Source organism: Cryptomeria japonica, chromosome 9 (genome assembly GCF_030272615.1).
Source record: "Cryptomeria japonica chromosome 9, Sugi_1.0, whole genome shotgun sequence".
In the NCBI taxonomy this organism is placed as follows: Eukaryota; Viridiplantae; Streptophyta; class Pinopsida; order Cupressales; family Cupressaceae; genus Cryptomeria; species Cryptomeria japonica.
In genome coordinates this window covers 489,840,425-489,856,410 of record NC_081413.1, presented here as the reverse complement: position 1 = coordinate 489,856,410, position 15,986 = coordinate 489,840,425, and positions in this window count along the sequence as shown.

The following is a 15,986-nucleotide window of genomic DNA, read 5'->3' as shown; positions in this document are numbered from 1 at the left end:
CTAGTGGGTCATATTCACATACTTAGTTTAACTCGAGTCCTAAGGAATATTTCTATAAGGTGTTAGTTATCATATCATCTTATCTTATCCTTTTACATTTAATTTTAGTTACCTAGTTCATTTAATAATTGACACTTTAGTTGTCAAGACACATAGCATAATCTTGTTTAATCCTATCCCTCAACCTTGTCTCTATAAGAAAGGCATCTCATTGTACATTTAATAGTTAATCAATCATTAAAGAACACATAATCAAGCAAGCTATTATTGCCATTTTTTCCCTTGTGGAAGGTTATGTTGTCCCTCAAGTGATCCTAGAGAGTGGGAAGTTCACAATCCAACTCCTACATGGTATCAAAGCTTTAGTGATACAAATTTCCTCCAAGATCTAAGGGACATCATCAAGATTGAATTTGGGTGCTTATGGGGTTATAAGAACCCCATGATTAAATCCAATATGTTAGAGAAAGTTAGAATTAGCTTTTATTTTTTTTTAAATGATAAATTAGGTCAGATCTACAAGGGTTTAAAGAAGGGAAAAGTTGTTTGATCTAGGAGGTAGCTAAATTTTCAAATCACTTTGAGCTAAAAATGACCCTTTCATTGCATATGAAAAGGCCCCAAAACCTTAATATTGCTTATCAAATTGTCAAATGTGACCACTCATCTAGGAGCATAAGAGGTTTTTTGCCCTATTTAGTAAAATTGGTATGGTTGTATGGATCTATATTTGTCCATACCATATAGATTAGTTGGCATCAATAGAGACTTAACCTCTCCTCTTAAAAAAAATACTTTAGTGGGATTCCCTAGTTGGCGTGATCTTTTGATAAAATTTTCCATGATTTTTCAATCATCTTGCATTAGCATAGTCACATCATCATGTGGTCATTAGTTCAGATGGTACAAAAGACATTAAAAATCGCATCGTTTAATTTTTTTATTTTTTTTAAGTCTACTATTTGGTTTGTATTAAAGGCATCAACCATATAAGCCCTCATGGTCACTTCCTGAGTGGGGAGCTTAAGGCCATAGGTGGCATGATCTATGGCTTGCCACCCTTCCACCACTACTACCACTGATAATGAGGTTTTTTTTTTTATGTAGCACCAATAGGTGGTCACATGGGCCCTTAAGGGCTAGCCCCCGTAGTACTAAAAAAATGCAATTTTGGTAATTTTACTCTTATTGGAAAAATTGTCATAACTTTTGCATATGGAGTCAGTTTTTTGAAAAAGAGATATCGTTAAAAAGTTGGTTGAATGTAATTTCTAGTGGAGTAGGCAATTTTTGTAAGCTCTACTATTTAGTGCTATATATCTTTTATTTGAGTTTGGATCTTCATTTTTTCTCTTGATCTTGAAACTTTTTTCCTATGATCTTAGATTTTCATGATTCTTGTAGTGTTGGAAAGGTATTAGGGAGCTCTATCTAGCCATCCATGCAATTTTTTCCAATTTTTTAGTCCTAAGTACATTTTATTTCAATACTTTATCGATGGATACCTTGGAGAGTTACTTGGACATCATGTCACTTAGGAGAGTGTTGTATTGATTCTTGCACTTCATTTCAATTCTAGATCATCTATCAATCAATTGTTTCTTCAATTAGATTTTTGAGTTTCTCTAATTAAGTTTTTTCTATTTTTTAGTGGCATCATGACTTCTTTGTTTTTGTTATATCATTGCAAAGATACTCCAACAATTGAGATTTTCTAGGTTTCTTACATCATAATCATCTTATCTTGATTGCTTGGATTAAGGTGTTGCAAATGTGATGTTGATGGTTGTCATTGATGTCAACATATTGTTTTGGGATTGGTTTCTTAAGTTGGTAATCCAGAAGATGTGTTCTCAGAATGTTTGGTGCTTCGGAATATGTGTTACAATTGATATTCAGTGTGGTTTGTTTGTGTTGTTGTTGATTTGGATTTCTCTATTTACTGGATATGGTATTGATCGATTATATTCATTAGTATCTTGGTTCCATTCTTATTTTTTCTAAGGTGGGTATGATTTGATCCAAAATTGGAGAATGAGTAACAACATTTGTGTAGCATATGAGTCATGATTTGGGTCTGATATTTGTGATGGATGTAACATGTTGATTTGGTTGATGAACTGCGTTGTGGTATGGTCTAATTCTCATTCCTTCCCACCACCGAAATATTTAGCGCTAACTTATTTCAAATCTTTGTTTGGACAACTTAGAAGATTATGTTGTTCAAAGATAGTATAAATAAAATGATGATCTAAATGAGTAAGTGTAAGGAAGATGTGTGAGACTGAAAAGGAAAAAATTGATTGATGTTGATATGTGAAGGGTGTTGTTGCTGAGAGGCATTGGAAGCAGTTCTAGTTATGTCATAGTGGTGGATTCTCTTTTCTTTCTTCTTCCTCTGGTAGTGAGCCTTTTTGGGCAGTGAGACCTCCTACAGTGAACATTCTGGTAGTGAGCTACCCTTTTGAAAAAATCACCTCAACCGATGTCACCTTAACCAATGATATATATTGAGAGCTAAAATTCTTCGTGGTTTTTCCCTTCTTGGGTTTTCCATGTCATATATGGTGTTCATTGTGTGATCTATTTTGTGTATGGCGCTTTCATGTTATATATGTTTTAATTAATTTTGTTGGTTATTATAGATTCGTGAAAGAATTGAAGAAAGAGTTTTGTTGTCAACTGATTCACCACCCCTCTTAGTAGCCCAAATATTTAACAATTGGTATCAAAGCTTTGGTTCCTTGGAAAATAGCTTAACCGCTTGAGGTGATCCGATGGAACATAAACTAATTATTCCTATCTTTGAGGGATCTGACTATAGCTTCTAGAAAGCAAAGATGAGAGTTTACATGATATCCTTGGTTTACAACCCTTGGAAAGCAGTGGAAACTAAGTATGTACAACCGACAAATGGTCTCACCACTTCGGATAAGATTCAAGCCTATGAAGAAAATGAAAAGGCGGGGTAGGCTATCTTTAGTGCTTTATCAAAGACTGAATTAACAAAGGTTATTTCATTGAATACTACTCATGAGGTTTGGGAAAAGTTGAGGGATATCTATGAAGGAAATGACAAAGTTAAATTATCAAAGAAGCTGATAGCTAAGCGCATATATGTGAACTTGAAAATGGAAGAAGGAGAAGATATAACAAGCTATTTTCAAAAGGTTGGAAGTGCAGTAAATGAAATCAGAGAACTTGGTGGCACCTTGACAGATGGAGACATAAGTGAGAATATTATGATGTCTCTACCAGAAAGCTACAACAATAAGATATATGCTATTGAAGAAACTTATGATTCAAATAAGTTTATTAGGGAACAACTATATGGCACTTTGTTTGCATTTGAGATAAGGAAGTTTGGAAAAGACAACTAAATCTGAGACTGTCTTTAAAGCCTTTGAGGAAGATCTTGAAGATGAAAGCTTGGATGAGATGGAAGCAAAATTTGTAAGGATAATGAAGAAAGGTAGGTCATCAAATACAAAGGTATGTTACCTCTTAAATATTTTAGATGTGGAAAAATTGGTCATATAGCTACTAGATGCTTGGAAAAAAGGATCAAGACAAAAATTCAAGGAGAATAAAGGGAAGTTTAATAAGAGAGCATATTACATTAAAGATGATGTTGGTATTTTAGAAGATGAATTAGACTATGAAGATGTTGATCGTTTGTTTTTGGTAGAAAAAGATGTACCTAAGATTGATGTTTCTAAGACTGTTGCTAGTGCCTTACATGCTAGAAGAGATAGAAATGAATGGTTGATTGATATTGGATGCTTAAATCATATGACTGGTGATAAAATTAAGTTTGTAAAACTTGAAAAGTATGATGAAAGTTCTGTTAGGTTCAGAGATGATCAAACAACACAAATTGGAGGAATTGACTCTATTACTTTTGATGAAAAACATAATACTGACAATGTTTACTATGTGAAGGGTTTGCATCATAATCTCTTGAGTGTTGGGCAAATGTGCAAAAATGGTTACAATGTTGTTTTTTCCAGGATGACGGTTGTGAGATCCAAAAGCGATCCAGAACTATTATTACAACAGGGAAAAATATTGGTGGAAGCATGTATCAGCTAGGAGCTATAAGAATGTATTTATTATCTCAGTTCAATGATAGTTGGATCTAGCACTGGATGATGTGTCATATCAACTTTGATAATTTGGTAAAGAGAAGTTCATCAAGTGCAATGAGATATTTGTCGAGGCTGACTAAACCAGATAAAAATATTTGCAAAGAATGTCAAGTACGAAAGCAAACAAAAGGAACATTTAAAGGAAAGGAATAATTGTCCACCAGATTGTTGGACCTGGTGCACATAGACTTATGCATTCCTACTAGAACGAGGAGTATATAAGGTGAGAGGTATTTCATGTTGGTAATTGATGATTTTTTTTAGAATGTCATGGGTTGCATTTTTAATAGAGAAGTCAAAAGCATTAGAAAAATTCAAGGTAAGAGTTGAAAATTAAGTTGATAGAAAGATTAAGTGTTTGAGGTTTGACAGAGGAGGAGAATTTATCTCTAATGAGTTTAACAATTTCTATAAGAAATATGATAGTAGAAGGCAATTGTCTGCCCCTAGGACACCACAACAAAATGGTGTAGTGGAAAGAATGAATTGAACTATATAAGAGGCAGCTAGAACAATGATCAAAGGAGCATAACTACTGGAAGTTTATTGGAGAGAATCAATTCACAAAACGATATACACTCTTGACAGACTTCTATACCAGAAAAGATATGGAAAGACATCATATGAACTATGGCATGGTAGAACTCTGACAATGAAATATTTCAAGGTATTTGGAAGCAAGTGCTATATCCAGAGAGATGAGGATAATATTAGAAAATTTGACAACAAAGAAGATGAAGGCATATCCCTAGGATATTCTACAAGAAGTAAGGCATATTAGTGTTACAAAAAAAGACTAAACAAGATTTTTCAAACTGCAAATGTGAAGGTTGATGAAGACATTTCTAAAGACTGATAAATTGGTAGGATATGAATCTGATGAGTTCGCTAACAGAAAAAGGGAAGAGGAAACCTAAGAAGAAGAGAAAGAAAAAGGAACTCGGGATGCCCTGATATCTACATCTAAAACCCCAAGGTATGTATAGAAGAATCACTCAGTGGATCAGATTATTAAAGATAAGAGCAGAGGAATTATCACAAGAAGCAAAGCATCTCAAGAACAAGTTTTGTTATGTTTAATGTCCAAGACTAAACTAAAAACTATAGAAGAAGCTTGTAAAGATCAAAGTTGGATGAAGGCAATAAGAGAAGAGTTGGATCAAATTGAGAAAAATCAAACATGGGAACAAATTCACAAACTGGCAGACAAGAATGTAATTGGAACAAAATGGGTATTCCAAACAAGTGGGATGAGGATGGAAAAGTTGTGAGAAATAAAACAAGGTTGGTTTGCAAAGGTTACACACAAGTTGAAGGTGTTGACTTTGAGGAAACATATGCTCCTATTGCCCGAATGGAGGCTATCAAGATGTTTTGTCTTTTGCAATATTTAAGGATTTCAAGGTTTATCAGATGGATGTAAAGTCAACATTTTGGAATGGAGAGTTGAAAGAAGCTTACATTGAATAATCGAAAGGATTTAAGTTGAGAAATGATCTAAATATTGTTTGCAGATTGAAGAAGGCTCTTTATGAATTTAAACAAGCTCCTAGAGCTTGGTATGGAGGGCTAGATAAGTATTTTATTGATCAAGGTGTTCAGAAGGGATCTGCAGATAACAATTTATATTTCAAAATTGACTCAGGCAAAATCTTGATTGTTGTAGTGTATGTTGATGACATAATATTTGGAGGAAATGAAGGCATGTGCAGAAAGTTTGCTAATGATATGCAGAAGGAATTTGAGATGTCCATGATCAGTGAGTTAAATTTATGTCTTTGTTTGCAAATAAATCAAAATAGAAAAGGAATTTTCATTTCCTAGTCTAAATACATTAAAGAATTGTTGAAGAAGTTTGGATTGGAGAATTCTAAACTAGTGTGTATACCTATGACCATTGGATGCAAGTTAACAAAAGATGATAAATCCCCTAAAGCCAGTGCAAGTCAGTACAAATAAATTATTGGAGGATTGTTATATTTGACTACTATCAGACTATATATCATGTATGCAGTTTGTTCGATGGCTAGATTTCAGCAAGAACCAAAAGAATCACTTGTTGTGGCAGTAAAAAGAATTTTCAAATATTTAAAAGGAACATAGGATTTTGGTTTGTGGTATCCTAGAAATTCAAATTTCACTTTGACAGTTTATACAGATGCAAATTGGGTTGGAAGTGTTGATGACAGGAAAAGTACAAGTGGTAGAGTACTCTTTCTTGGCTCCCGTTTGGTTGCTTGGTCAAGTAAGAAGAAGGATTTTGTGTCTCTATCTATAGTTGAAGCATAATATATTGGAACATCGTCATTTTACACATATATACTATGGATGAAGTAGAATTTGAAGGATATCAGTGTATTATTTAATGAACCCATCTCAATTATGTGTAATAAAAATTTCTAGGAATCCGATACAACATTCCAAAAAAAGCATATATATATTTGGTATCACTTCTTGAGAGAAAAAGTGTTGGACAATGAAGTAAAGCTTGAATATATACCTACAAAAGAGAAGATTGCATATATCTTCACAAAGGCATTGTGTAAAGATACTTTTGAGTATCTCCGATAGAAGTTAGGGGTATTACCCCTTCCTAATTTGGACTGATGTACATTTGGATGTGCATTGGTCCAGTGAACTACTTGAGTATTCTTATCTAGACTAATGTTTGGGTGCTTCCTCTTAGGGAGAGAAACATAAGCTTCATAGGGGGAGTTATGTCCACCTTTGTCCTTGATGTCAAAGGGGGAGAGATGTTGAGATGTGCAGAGTCGTTGATTTGATGATGTAGAGAGATTTGTGTTTGTCATTGATGTGTTAGTGATGGATGTTGCCATCAATGACAAAGGGAGAGATTGTTGCAAATGTGATGTTGATGGCTGTCATTGATGTCGACATATTATTTTTGGATTGGTTTCTTAAGTTGGTAGTCTGAAAGATGTGTTTCCAAAATGTTTGGTGTTTCGGAAGATGTGTTACAATTGATATTCAATGTGCTTTATTCGTGTTGTTGATGATTCAGATTTCTCTATTTATCGGATATGGTATTGATCGATTGTATTCATAGGTATCTTGGTTCCATTCTTTATTTTGTTAAGTTGGGTAGTGTTATTTTGGGTCTGGTTTGATTTGAAATTGGAGAATGAGTAACGATATTTGTGTAGCGTATGAGTCATGATTTGGGTCCAGTATTTATGATGGATGTAACATGTTGATCTGATTGATGAAGTGCATTGTGGTATGGTCTACTTCTCATTCCTTCCCACCACTAGAATGTTTAGTGCTGACCTATTTCAAATCTTTGTTTGGTCGACTTAGAAGATTATGTTGTTCAGAGACAATATAAATAAGAGGATGATCAAAATGAGTAGGTGTAAGGAAGATGTGTGAGACTGAAAAGGAAAATTTTGATTGATCTTGATATGCGAAGTGTGTTGTTGTTGAGAGGCACTGAAATCAGTTTTAGTATTGCAGATTATGTCACAGTGGTCGATTCTTTTTTCTTTCTTCTTCCTCTGGAAGTGAGCCCTCCAACAGCGAGCCTTTATGGGCAGTGAGCCCTCTTGCAATGAGCATTCTGGTACTAAGCCACCCTTTTGTAAAAATCACCTTAACCAGTGCTATATATTAAGAACTAAAATTCTTCTTGGTTTTTCCCTTCTTGGGTTTTCCACTTTATATTTGGTGTTAATTATGTGATATGTTTTGTGTATGTGCTTTCATGTTATATATGTTTTAATTAATTATATTGGTTATTTTGGATCTGTGAAAGAATTGAAGAAAGAGTTTAGTTGTTAACTGATTCACCCCCCCTCTCAGCTGCCTGAATATTTAACATAAGGGTGTAGAGTTTACTACATAGAGTGCTTCCAATGTTTCTTTGTAGCGGGTTATCTCATTATTGGGGGCTATATAGTCTCTCTTGTTTCCTTCATATATAGAGGAGACTGATTGTATTTGTGATAGATTTAATTATTGGGGGCTATCATTGAGTCCTCCATATTTCATTACTTGATTATATCTTTTCTCTTTTTGGATAGGATTTTTCTCCCGCAGGATTTTTCTACTTTTCTCCATTCGTGAGAGATTGTTTGTAAATGGGTACCTCATTAAGATTTGTAGTCAAGAACCATCTCGCATATTTGTGTTGGGTTTTTCCCTCCTTAAGTGCGACCTAACTAGTTTTTAGTGGGTACTATTCACATATTTTAATTTACTTAGGTCCTTGGGAATATTTCTAGAAGGTGTTAGTTGCCATAAGATCTTATCATATCCTTTGATATTTACTTTTACTTACCTAGGTCATTTAATAATTATCTTTAGTTGTCTCATAACATAGGATTAAGACACATGCCATAATCTTGTCTAATCCTATCCCTCAACCTCGTCTTTATAAGAAAGGCATCTCATTGTATATTCCATATTCAATCAATCATTCAATCATCCATAATCAAGCAAGCTATTTTTTCTATATACTCTCTAGTGGGAGGTTATTTTGTCTTGTTGGTAATCTTAAGGTATAGGGAGTTCACAATCCAACCACTACATAACTAAGTGGTTCCCTTCATAATCTCAATTAATGGTAGATCAATTCTCATTGTATATTTACATTCATTGATGGGAATAAATTTTATTCTTGTCATATTGATCTTCTCATTTCAGTGTGCTTTCCATTAGGCCTTTAGATCTTGGGTGGCTATCTCCTTAGCCAAATCTTACATGGTATCAAAGCAAGTTGGGTGCCTTTGGCTAGTATCTTTATGAGATCTTGGTAGATATTGAAAACTTCAATATATTCTTCTCTTGCTTTGAATGATGATTTGGAGAATTAGATAAACTTCAAAGAAATACCAAATTTTGGGGTTTCTTCTTTGTGGATTCACATTGAAGGTTTATTTTAGAGATTGTTGGTGCATATAATCTCTCCATTGATTTTAGAGTGTCCAAGAAAACCAAATATGACTTCTATTTCACTCAATTTGGCTACTATGTGATATAGTATCAAACTAGGGTTTGAAGCATAGATTTGGTGAAAAACTTTTTATGGGACAACTTTAGCCCAAATAAATATTTCCATTACATTTGAAAGGTCCAAAAATCCCTATTTAAATTTAAAATCTTATATCACTACATAACAAAATAACAATCGACTATCAATGTCATAAGTAACCTCCCCTCTTGATTCTATTACACATAATATTCCAATTACAAGGAGGTTTAACATTAGTACATATGATTGCAAGGTAATTATCACGCGATCCTAACATTATGACCTTGTGTTTCTTCCTTGTTTTTACTTTATCTTCCTATTACACATGTCTCTTGTTGCACATTAGGTGTTTTTTTAAATTTTTTAAGTAAGCTCAACATGGGATGTGTTATGAACTATAAACATAGTTTTAATAATAATAAAAAATGTCCCCTGCTGGGTATCTTCATAAAAAAAAAATGTCCCCCGCCCAGGCAATTTTGAAATCTCCCTGCAAAGGCTCCCCTGCAATGTTGTACCCTGTGTTGGGGGCTGCTTCTGTCACTGTCGTGGCCATGGGTAGTGGCAGTGCTACTGCGGATATACTTGGTGGTGGATTCTCTTGGCCCTCAACTTTGCTGACCTCTCTCTCAGAGTCCCCTATTGGCGACCCTGCCTATACACCAAATGTTGTTCATGCGAGGGATTTTGATGGGAAGGGCTCCTCCCGTCCCTTTGTTCTACAGGGGGAGAGGCCCTCTGATTTGGGTCATGGGCATATTGAGGTTCAAAGGTCTCGACCTGATAGACAGATGTTTGGTGGGGTCATCCTTAAGGCTAATTCCATCTTGGTTAACTTGAAAGATGATACGACAGAGGAGATTGCTTTTAATGCCTCTATTCTCTCTTCACATGGCGTGATCTGCAGGTTTAGGGGTTTTTGGCCTTCCCTCCCCCAGCTTCACACTTGGGTCTTTGATTAATGGGAACATCTCATTACCGGTAAAGTCCATATTCTCCCTATGGCTAAAGGTTTTTTTGTTGCTAAGTTTGATAATGCTCAAGACAAAAACAAAATCCTATGTGATAACTTTTTTAGCTAGGAGGATAAATTTTTGTTAATGATCAAGCCTTGGCACCTTGGTTTCAACCCTTCTACTGAAATGTTTAATAAGATTCCAACTTGGGTTAGGCTCCCTAATCTCCGATTGCATTTATGGAATGATTCTCTTTTAGAGGAAGTGGGTAACACCCTGGGAGATTTTTTGATGGTAGATGATGAATCCTTCGATATTTTCCATTCTACATTTCCTCACATACTAGTTGATTTGGATATTTCAAAACGGCTGCCTGCTAAAATTATACTTAGATCTTCTAAGGGTTCTTGGGTCCAAGCCTTGGACTATGAAGGGATTTCCTTCCATTGTAGAAGATTCTTCAAAATTGGTCATGTTGCGACACATTGTGGTTTTGAGAAAAAGGCATCAACAACCACATGGTGGAATGGTGCTTCTCATTAGCATTATACGGTCAAGAAGAAATCTGAACAACCTAGGAGTTTTTTAGTTGTGGTTGTTATGGAATCACAGGATCTTAGGGCATCCCCTATTGGGGTTTTTGAAACTATGCAAGACTCTCCAGCTGAATCCCCCAATGTGAGAGTGAATGGACCTCGGGATACTATTTCTAGAGATAATGCTTTGGTTATTAATTCCAGTGGCCTTTCTGATAAGGCTAAGCCAACAGGGGGGTTCAAAGATGGCATTTCTGAGACTGACTGTTGGCTTTCTTTCATAGAATAATGGTGCACTGGAGTGGCATGACAAGGCAGCGCAAGTGGAAGAGGGTTTTATTTCTATCAAGGGGAAGAAAGATAAATCCTCTAAGCCCTCATTTGATATGACTCTCCACTCCCAAAAGAGTAACTCGAAATGTAAATCATGAAGGTTCTTGTTTTGGGATTGGTTTTGTGCTAGCTTTGCCCGCATTGTTTCAAGGTGGTCGACTGCCAGTTGTTCTTTTGGAAGTCTTTTTTTGGGGTTGTATGAACTTTCTATTTGGACAAATTTTTGGTTGTGGGTTCCAGATCCTTTCAAAATCTATTGTAAATGGTTTCGAGTCCCTTCAAAACCTGATTTTTCCTTAATAAAAAATATGGGATGTGTTATGATGAAAAGGGTCAATCTCTTAGTGCACATCATTTTATTTCATTTATCTATAAAATGTCTATACGTGCAATGATGAGAACAAAATTATTGAGCCATATGTTATGCAAGCTTAGGAATTTCTATTTGCTTAACTAAAGGCAATGTAATCTCATTACATTACAAAAGTCAATCCAATACCTTATGTGGAGGATCTTCAAATATAGTGATTTCTCTAAGAAAATTTATTGGAGGTATGTATGATAATTATCAACCAGTACATCATCATTGGCCATATATCCTAAATCCAACAATGATCATAGAAAAAGTGAAAATTGTTATAAATAAATTGGTATATAAAAGGGATTCTTCTAATAAGGTCTAATTTTATTTACATATGGGTGTGTGTAGGATCATGGGGGTCCACAAAGTGGAAATGAGAAAAAATGCATTTTAAACTCTGCCAAACACGCCATATCCTGCTCTGACCTTTTTGTATGGGTTAGACAAAATTTGAATTTGGTTTGTTAATACCAAACCAAAACGGATATTCGTTCTTAACTGATATGCATCTTGTGACATCATTGTTGTGATGTCATATTTTTCAAATTGGATATTCGTTTAAAATGGATAGTCATTTTGGAAATCAAAATAGATATACGTTTTGATTAGCCTAAGAAACATAATTTAATAAAAAGGGCTTAACTTTTGCGATTCTTATCAAAATTTTGAACTTTTATAGGCATTGGAAAGGTGATTCAACAACCTATAAAATGGATAAGGTAATTTAATTAGAGTATACACCAAATTTTAACAATAATCATTTGAAGGTAATCCTTCATTTTTAAAATTTTAAATACTCACAAATTTTGCATGCAAAGTGTTTCTTTTTCATTTTTTTCCTCCCAAAAGAATTAAAACATCTAAAAAGTAGTAAATAATAAAAAAAAATTATTTTACATATTAATGAGGCTTAAAAATTTACATAAATCATCATAGAAAATTATCTTGTTGTCTTTGATCCTATGCATACCTTTACCAAAGTTGACGTAGGAGAAAATGTCCTTCTATACCTCTCTATCCTTCTCTCTATTTACTTAGGTATATCTCACTCTCCTTATATCTCCCTTTTCAAATCCATTTTCTCCCTTTCCCTTACTCTACTTATATATATATATATATATATATATATATATATATATATATATATATATATATATATATATATATATATATATATATATATATATATATATATATATATATATATATATATATATATATATATATATATATATATATCTTTCATCTATCTCTTCCTTCTCTACTTATCTCACTCCTTTTCTCATCTCATCTAGATCTTTCCCAAGTTATATCTATCTCTACATATATCTCCCTCTCCCACTCCCACTCTATGCCTATCACTCCCTATATATATATATATATATATATATATATCTTATTCACTCGATGTCTCCCTCCATTTGTCCTACTCTCTCTATCACTTTCTATCCATATCTATTTCTACCTCCATCTTCACATCTCTATCTCTATCTCTTTCCATATCCATCTCTCTTTCTATATCTCCCTCTATCAATATATCTCTTCCTCTATACATGATTAATCTACCTCTCCCTCTCTTCCTCTAACACCCTCTCTATATATCTCTCCCTTTCTCTACCTTTATCTCTTTATTTACTCCCTCTCTCTATATCTCTAGCTTTCTCCCTCCATTTTTCTCTATACTCCTTATATATATATATATCTTTCTCTCTCCCTCTCTATCTATCTCAATCTATAGTCTCTATTTCTCTCTTCATCATTCTATCACACTATATGCATCTATCTATCTATCCATATTCCTCGTCCTTTCTATCTCTCTATCTCTTCCTTTTTGCATCTCACTCTATATACCCCTCTCTATGTGCACCTCTTTATCTCTCTCTATATTTATCTTTGTCTTTATCTCTCTCTTTGTTTATATCTATTCATCTCCCTCTCCATTTATATTCATTTATATCTCTATCTTCCTCTCTCCTTTTCTATCTCTAGATATGTCTCCCTCTTTCGATCCATCCTTGTCTTTCAGTCTTTCTCCCTCTCTCATCATAGACCTTAATATCTATATCTATATTTGTGTCTCTATCTCTTTTCTAGGTATGTTTATCTCTTTATATTTTGTAATGTCCTCTTTTGGGATTTACCTTAATTTAGTCCTGAAACAACAATTATAACTTAAAATGAGAATTGTAATACATTTAAAAATATAATTTAATTGATTCTAAAGATATTTAACTATCATATTTAAATCATAATGCTAAGAATAATTTTAGAAGATGGAACTTATCTTGATAACTTTCTCACTTATGCTGATCAAAAAGCTCCCATAAACTGATTACCATCTCCTTACAAACTACTCTAGAACTCTTACAATCTCCTCATAAGTCTTCCATAAAACTCTTCACTATCTCCTCCTATATTATATATTAGTTACCATATACTTAGAAATCTAAGGTTGCACATAACCTATTCATACCCATCACAATCTTATTATATATCCTTTTCAAAGAATTAATAGAAACATCTAATGATGACGCCCTTTCTTGGAGGTCACCGCCCAAGATGCACAACTATTTGTAAAACCTTTAAATAGTTTTCAAAATATAATCACTGCATTTTAAAGTTATTAATTGCTACATAATGCAATTCTCTTCCTTTTGGATATATTTAAATTATCAACTATTGATCAAACTGATCCTTTTTTATATCACTGCATTTAATATAATCAAACCTTTTATCTTCCACCTTTAGTTATTGATTAATGTCTCAAATGGCTTTATTGATATCCTCCCTTATCCTCTTCCACTTTCTTTATTACTTCCCTTATGTATCTTGCATGATGAAATGGTTGTATCTCTTGGTGATTGAAGAGACATATCTCTTCCTAATCATGTCTCTCCATAAGTCGATCACATCTATTTCATCACATGATAGCCTCTATTTCATCACTGTCTGTAGATGTAATCACGTTGGAATATATTAGATTATATTGATTATTTGGGATAAGATATGTTCATTAATAATAATAAAAAAAAAATTATAACCTAGGGGGTGTCTCTGCTACGCGTCCAGCACCCAACAACCCGTATCTTGGGTACTTGAGGCGAGCGAGGCAAAACTAGTCCCCCTAGGGATGCACCCACACGCCCGCAACACGAGTGCACCAGGTGAACCCGACACGAAGTCGAACCCAAGACCATGGGGAGCATACCCACGACTTAAGCCTTCTCCGCTTAACCGGATGGGCTGGGGTCTTAATAATATTACTATATTCAATCAAATAGACATATTCCACATTGATGCTGACTGCAATAATCTTGTGGGCAGTAATGGATATTGGTTTGATCGCTTCCCTCAACCGGACTAGCTGATAATATAACAATCACTCGTTTCCTTATTTGTCCTGCTTAATTATGTTTCATACGAACAAATTACACCATATTAGACTAATCATTATAATTCCATTAGTTTCCTTGCCCTTATCGATCCTTCTTGTGCATTGGTCAAATATCTTGATTGATTCCAAGCGAGGCAAAATCACTTGTATATGATTGATAAGCTTAGATGATCGCTGGTTGTTCATACACCAATACCAAGTCTCTTAAACACTGTTTGTTTGATATAAACAATCCGCTGCTATGTATTGTATTTTTCCTCACGTAATGTCACTACAATGATAGCATACATCATGTGTATTATCTTGATGAGTTGGGCCACTTCTTTATAGAATCTTTTAAGAAATTATCGCAAACTATTGTCAAAGGAATTGGCCCCCTTAAAATAGTATTTGTGTAGCGTATCTTTTGTATGATGGATCGGGGTGTCCCTTGGAAGATATCGCTATTCCTCATATGGCTTGCTTACTACGATTTGTAATGTTAACTTATATTTCTTCATTAATTAAATCTTTTTTTTCTCTCAATAAGAAGATTAGTCCATATAACACTTGGTAAATATCCTTTATAAACGAATCTACCATTTCACGAGTGTCACTTGTTTTCAAAGCGAGTTTGTCATTCTTAGAGTGTAGCATATATGTTTCATGTTTGGCCAAAGAGTAAAGATCTCTTTCTTCTTCTATCAAACTACTTCACATTCATCATTTAATAATCTTGATTATTCTCAATACATCGTCATCAAACTATTTGGTTTCAATTGCATCAACTTATTATAAAGATTATACAAGGATCTTTCTCAATATTAACAATACTTGACAGAGTCTTGTTTGGGGACATCACATATTTCTCCTTCTATCTCTCCCTCTCTCTATATTTATCTCTTCTACCTCTCTTTATCCCTCTCCTCTCTCTTTATTTGTATCTTCCTCTCTATCTCCATCTCCCTCTCTATCTTTATTTTCATCTATATAGATCTCTCTCCCTATTGGTAATGGAGCTTGATTATCTTTCTAATTTAGATGTTCTTGTGTTACCTATATTTGGATCTTAGTTCTTGATGAGGTGTGTTGAGTATCTTTCTCCTCTGACTTCTATTGCTAGGGAGGGATGGGGATAGGAGAGAGGTGCGATATAGAGGGTAATTGGGGGAAAGAGAGAATGAGAGAGAGTTAGGGTACAATGAGAGAGGGAGAGGTGGAGAGAGAGAGATAGAGATAAAGAGAGAGAGAGGGAGAGATGGGGAAAGAGGTGGAGAGAGAGACATGGA